Raw genomic sequence first — 7,636 nt, forward strand, 5'->3', positions numbered from 1 at the left:
CTACTAACTTTTCCACCTTAGGGCTTTTTGTAATGTGCTTTCTTTCCTCTGCCTAGAAATTTCATTTTATCTGTTCAAATTCCTAATTACATTTATACTCTTTTTTAACTTAAATGTTACTACATTAAAGAAATTTTCTTTGACCCTTCAGACTATAAGGTCCTGCTCTTATATTCTCAAAGTGCCTCATGGTGTGTTTCAGAGCACTGCTTTCGTTGTTACAATTACATTGTTGTAATACAAGGTGAATTGTGTGTTGTATGTAACCTGTTTGGTGGAGGTTCCATGATGACATTTCGTGACTGCTCCACGAATATTTGTTGAATGAATGAGCATTTGAATACTTGCCTAGGAAAATTTCAAAACATTTTCCAATTGGAGAGCAGGTTGGATGGATAAGGTGAGTCCACTTTTAGGGAGCTTTGAACACCCATCTGAGTTGATTGAACAGGACTTACCAGAGATTTCTAGGTTCTTAGATTGACAAAATTAAAGGGGCATTTTCGTCAAATGTAAATTCAGTAAAGGTTATAGAATAAATTGTGTACAGGACAGTCTAGAGTGACAGTCCTCAAACTTGAGAGTGTGAAAGAATCCCTTGGATATTTCAATCAGCACATAGATTCCTGGCTTCTATTCCTCCTTCTCCAAGTCTGGTTCAGCCCAGGACCATAGCCACTAGCCATAGGTGGCTCTTAAGCACTTGAAATGTGCTGGGCTGAATTGAGGTATGCTACAAGTATAAAACAGATTTCGAAGACAGTATAAAAAATATACTGTTAAACTGATTACAAATTGAAATTATATTTTACATGCATCAAAGTAAGTAAAATATTAAAATAATTTCACTTGTTTCTTTTCAGTTTTTAACATGATTACCAGAACATTTAAAATCACACATGTGGCTCATGTTATATTACTGTTGGACACAGCTGATCTATTTATGGGGTCTCAAGGAAGGCATGTTTTAGCCAGCATCCCAGATGATTCTGAGGCAAGTCCTTAAATCTCTCTTTGAAAAGCAGAAGACTCTGATAGATATTTTAGTAGTACAGGCCTAGGAGATTGAGAGCGAGAGCTAGAAAGATGCCAGTGGGTTTGAATAAGAAGTATGCATCAGAGCAAGACATTTTGAAACAAGAATTGGGTTGATGACTGTAATGGAGGAAGAATGAAATGGTAGTAGAGATAAGTCCAAGGTGGCAGGCCTGCAGTACAGCGTAATGTTGGCAGAAGCTGTAGGAATGTTAGGAGGAGCAGCCCAGACTCTGAGCCTGTTCTGTTCTGTTTCCTGTTTATTGCAGTGACACTTAAGAATCCAGAAGCTTTAAGGGCCTTCTTCCCCATTAACTTTCTGGTGCTTGCCCTGGCCCTGACTCCATCTCCTCTAAAGCATGCACTCTTACCGTTGCACATTTTTGTTCTTGTTTTCAGTTACTTGAGTTTACCTTTATTCACAATTTAATCAATTCCTTCTAATGTGTATTGTTTAGGGGAAAGCTATTTGGACAGGATGAAGTATTCATTAAGATTTATTTTTGATAAAAATTCAAGGGATGTGCATAACCAAACAAATCCATATTAATAAAAAGAGATAACTATGAAAAAGTGTGTCAGAAACAGGCCTGTATTCCACATTAGGTCGCTGAAACTAGAACCACTCCTAAACATTTCCAAGGCTAGAATCAAGTGGAATTTTAGGACGGAAGTAGCAGTGACTAAGTCAAGCAATCTTACAGGTGAGGAAACTGAGGTCCAGAGCAGCTGTATAATTAGTCTAAGGTTCAGCATCCAGTTAGTAGATGTAGCCGCAGAACCAAGGGTTCCTGACGTACTCTCTCTTTAAATTATATCTACCTGAAGATGTGCAGAAAGATGCTCTTATTTTTTAAAGGTTATTTTTAAGGAATTAACTGGTTTTAGACTAAGGATTTTTACTCAATAAACTGTACACATAACTTGTCAAGAAAACGGAAGTGACACCCCGTGATAAATTTTACGTTAACACAAACAATTCCAACTGCCAGAAGATGGCACTGTTTACATGTGAAACAATACTTTTCAAAAACGCTTTTTAGAATACTTTTTAAAAATGTGTGTGTGCTTCAGTTTAAAGTAGAATGAAGGAAAAACAAATTTAGTGCTTCCTAAGGTATTCCTATATGTGGGCTACATCAGAATGAATTGTTGAATCATAATATATTACAGAACTGGCGTCCTTTTAAACATTTAGTATGTGCACACATGTACATATGTACTTATCTTTACATTTAATTTGCATATTACTTTGTTTTATGTGAAAAAGAACATTTTAGGTAGTTAAGTCATTCTTATAGACTTTGGAGAGTTTTTCTTCAAACTGTCAGGTGTTATTTTTATTCTCGAGGCTAACATCTTGAAATAAAGCAGTTAATTCTAAATCTGATAAAACTTTATGATAACTTTACTAAGACATTCATCTACAATAATTTGAAAAAAATCTTGGTGCACATAGGTATTTCGTAATGTCAGTCTGAGGAATTGGCTTCTTTGAAAACAAGGATGCTGTCATAAATTTTGAAGTTTTCTTTTTTTTCTTATATAGATTATTTCTCATTTGAAGTGAAGGGCAAGAATTAAAATTGGAAAGTTTCTGCTCTGATTACTTGAGGTTTATTTTGTAGATCTTATGAATGTTTATATTTTTTCAGGGGTTTAAGAATTAAATTGCATAATGTAAGTTTCCTAAAGACCCATTTTCCCCACATACTTTCTTCCAAAGGGCTCTTTGACTGTTGGTTCACATGCTTATGAAGATAGCACAACAAATTTGAATCCCAACATTTTATTAATAAGCAGTGGCTTAATAAGATATTAAAATTTTATCTTTAGTAAAAATTTAAAGTACTAAATGTTATTGAAAACATATTAATAATTCCATAAGTTTTGTAATGAAAATCATGGGCTATTTTCTTATCAGAAAGCATTACTATATTTTATTATGATTTTATTATGATAATTTCATTATAATCCTATTATGATAGTGATATATAGTCACTTCGAAGTCTTTTGATAGCTCAACCATGGTTAGGTACCAAAAGGTATAATTTGAAAGGTAGATGATAATCTTATTTATGTTTAATTCCCAAAGACTGTTTGAGGCAATATGTGTGTGTGTGTGTGTGTGTGTGTGTGTGTGTGTGTGTGTGTGTGTGTATGTGTGTGTAATATGTCTATGAAATATGAAGAATGGGTCCTGTAATCACTTGGGTTTGAAAGCACAGTATATTTTAAAATATAACTGAAATTTAGAACAACCCAGAACAGTTTCAGATATGGAAACTATGAAGAATTAAAAGGCCATGATTACTATTAAATTAATGAAAATAGATTTAATGTGTTAAGTGATTTTGTAATTATATATTATATTTGGTCAACAATTTATGCCTATAGTACATTTTTGCTTGTTGCTTCTAAGTATTTTATATATGTAGAGTTATTTATATTATTACTTAATATGTAAATATAGCTGAGTTAATTTTGCTAAATCTACTAACTAATGATAAAACTAAGATGTTTGAATAAGTGAAAAACTATCTTTTGAGGAGTTCCATAGACAGAACAAAATAAATAAACCATAAATATGGGTCTTTTTTTTTGTCAATACCACTTTATAAACATTTATAGGAATATTTGTCAATACCACTTTCTAAACATTTATAGGAAGAAAAAGTTTTGTGAAAACAAAAAATCACTTTTCTTTAAATTCATTTATATTTTTTCTATTTAGATAAACTTGGCCTTTTCAACTGGAACATTTCTCTTATAACTTGCCTTGTGTTTATAGTTTATTCGAACAATACGGTAGTCAAGCTGTATTCATCAGGTTACAGATCGGTCATGCACATTAATTCTATTATTTATGTTGGGGTTTTCCCCTTATAAATTGAATATGGCAGTGTTTTTCATTCTCGAATAATGTACATAACCCCTTTAACATCAGCCAACAACAAAAAGGCTTACTGAACTCCAGAGGTTTGGGTGTGATGTTGGAGATCAAGTGGATTCAAAATTCAATGACGTCTTTTTATGATCGCTTAGTCCCAATTTGTTTGTAAATAAAGATGCTATCTTTTTTAAATAAATGACAATTCTCTTTTACGTAGTCTTTCAGATCATCCAGATTATGCCTTTTTAAACCCGTGTTATAGTGTCTTAACAATAAAACTTGAAATCAAGTTCCATTCAATTAGTATATCTCTAAGAATATTCTTGTAGATCCTAGTATGAGAAGCAACAGACTGCAGCATTTAGATATTTAAAATGTATTCACAGATTTTCGTTATTCTTAAAAGTTAGGTGTGGTTATGGGTTTGTATAATTAAAAGATTATTAATAAGGTAGGTTTCTTTTTGTTTTTGGAATTCTACATTGAGTCTTAATAGTTTTGAGTTACCTTTAGTCTCCATTGAATTGATAAGAAATTATAATATTTAACTCCCAAGAGTAGCTAAAAATACTGTTATAACACAGAAGTGAATATCTCAGGGGCTTACAAAGTTGAGTGTTACTGTCCCACGATGCCTTAGGAAGAGCTCAGGAGTGTGGGAAGGGCTGCCATGACATATGCCCTTGGGCAAGTACGAAGACTCCTAGGAGACTGAAGCGGTTGGGACGAGACCTGCCCCTGTCGGCCTCACCACAGAGCAGTCCCGTAAGCGGATGGCCTGCGCTGTCCAGTGCCTCAGGTTGCTGATGCGTTCTATAATGTTTGCTAGGCTCTAGTGGTTGCTAGTAGTTGATGTCATTTTATTACATAGGTTCAATAAAGTATTTCTGCCTTTTTGTTCTTTTAATGAACAGATGAACATATTAGATTTTGCACGGTTGTATTTGTGAGTGGAAGATAGAGGTAGTAGCTTTAGTAGCCTTCTAAGTTTCTTAGGATTTTACCAAATTTTCACTCAATCGTAATTGAATTTTAAAGTCTTTAAAATTGAGATCAGAAAATCACATATATTAGTTTGTTATGCTTTCCTTAAAATATGTATTGCTGCTGGTTTCTCTATGGATAAATTGTTTTTCTGTTTAACAAATTATCTGTTTCTGTCTTATGACTTAGTGTCTAAAAATAGTGACTATTAAAATATATGAGGTGGAAATATATAAAGAGTAAAAAGCGAATGGAAAGAAGTCTCGATTCTGGAATATGGCTGTATCTACACACATAGTATGTTCCCTGTGTCATTTAAATCTATAATAAACTTCCTTTAAAAGCATCTTTATGGTAGTTTCTAAGTATTTCAAAATTACTTATAAGTTACTTAAGGCTTTAAGTAACTTATTAGAACATTAGAAGGTAGACATTCTGAGCAATTAGTTCTTAATGCAAATTGTACTGAAAGCAATAAAGTATCAAGTAGTAAAATCGACTTCTTAATTGTGAGGTTTTTTATGAATAATTCAGTCCCGCGCTTCTGCTCGAGCACTTCTACTTGAAACCTTCTTTCTTCAGTGAAAGAGGACAATCAACTTGGTTTTATCTTGAGGGTCCAAGAAAGGTTAAAAAAAAAAAAAAAGAGTAGAAGACTTCATTCTGGGAAATGGATCTGTTTTGAAGTTCAACTGGAATAAGCTATTTTGGAGTTTTGCATAGAAAATTACATCTAGCTTCATGATTAACTTGGTTACTTGATTTATTGCGTAAACAAAGCATAGCGTTTCGTGAAGCCCATGAGTAGCCGCTTTTTCCAAGCATGACAGAGTGACAACAAAGAGAGCGAACAGGGGTGGGAGGGGGCGCGGGCCTGTGACTGCTAGAAGAGGGCGCAGACTTTTGGGGAGAGCGATTTCCATGGGCATCTGTGTCTTTTGTCACGTTTGGGATGGATGACCTGAGTCCGATATATTGATGAATAGCATTAACAAAGGTCTGGTTGTCAAAGGATAGGAAGAAAAATGCAATTAGCCACAGCAGTGAGGTGCTGTCTGTGGTTGGAGGGAAAAATCCAGTACCTAACTGGCAATAGAAAGCAGCGAAAGGGCACCATTGGTAAAAGGCCAGATTTGTGTGTGTGTGTGTGTGCGTGTGTGAATGTGCCATTGCGTGTGGTGTATCATACAGTGATCTTGACTCAGTGGGATGTGACAAAAAAGTCAATTTTTAGTAATGTTTGGTTTATTGGATGAAAGTGAATATGTACCTGTTACTAAAGAAATGACATGGTGAACTCAACAAATTTGTAGTTTATACATAACGCTAATTTCACCGATCGGACATTTGCAATACTGTTTGTTTCTATTTAAAGAAAATTAGAATTAAATAAAAGTACACTGTTGTTCAAAAGAAGTTTGCTCTTTTTCTGGTCTGATTTTTTTCTCTCTAAACCATGCCATCCAGAGTAGGAACCATATCTAATCTCCCAATTAGGTCAGGCCCCAGGATAATCAATCTCTTTAACAGCAGATGCCTTGTTTTAGCAAATGAATGCTTGGTTTCAAAAGCAGTTTTGTGTTCAGAGAAGCACAGTTGGCATGGGTGATAAGAACTCTTTTAAACCCTGTAAAAGCTTCTGTAGATTGTTTTCTGTCCACACTCTGTGAACTGAAGTAAATGCTGTGCATATCCATCTTAAAATGAACATGGTGTAGGGACTTTGGACAGCCTGTGGGAACATCTACATGCATATAAATGGAATTATTTGAAGTCCAAATTTTTATATCTATTTGAATTAAACTGAGATTTGATAACATCTAAAACTAGTATATATATTTTTAGTAGATGTTCTTTATTAAGGATGCTCCTTAATGACACTAACTTAATTATTAGATTAGTGTTTTTAACTGAAATTACAATGACAAGTTAACATGATTCTAATCCAAAACATATTAACATATAATGAACTGCTTTTCAATATGATATTTAAAAACCTCTAAGGCTTCAATAAATTGTTTTAGATAATCATTTTTCAAAATCTGATTGCCGGAAGTTATTAATAACGCCCTAAAGTGGTCTGTAAAATAATTCTGGAGACCACATCAGTACTTATTTCCTTTTTCAAGAGAACAGATTACATAATTAAAAACATAGAGTTGAAACATTTGCAAGGTAGGTTAAAAAAAGCATTCACCAGCATATTTTGGATGTTGTTATTTCAACTTTATTGTATAATGATCCATTTGACCAATTTTTCTCCCCCTCTTAAAAGTTGTTAGTATTTCCCATAGTGAAGGCTGGTAAGACAACTGAGGAAATATTAAAAGCAGATGATCTTTAAGAAACATTTGATGCTAATTACTTCTTACCTTTCAGATAATTTAAATGTTGGTAAATGTATAGGATTACATTACTTTTTAAAATAAATTTTAAGGTTAAACTGGTAGGTCACATAGAAATCCAGTGAGACAAGATTTTTAAAATACAGGCATTCTTAATAATACCAAATATCAAAATAGAACTGTGACAATTCACTTATGCTTTTCTAATATATAACAGCATTTTAATATGATTAGTAGAATGGTTTCTGTATCTTAAGAACCTTAAAATTTTTAACTGGAAAACAGTGTACTGTCCAGATCTGTTACTCAGTCACATTTTAGATTTAAAACTTAATTTGATTATTATAACATGTAAGGCAGTTTACATTTGACTTAATTA

This window comes from Pteropus vampyrus, unplaced genomic scaffold, assembly GCF_000151845.1.
Source record: "Pteropus vampyrus isolate Shadow unplaced genomic scaffold, Pvam_2.0 Scaffold174, whole genome shotgun sequence".
In the NCBI taxonomy this organism is placed as follows: Eukaryota; Metazoa; Chordata; class Mammalia; order Chiroptera; family Pteropodidae; genus Pteropus; species Pteropus vampyrus.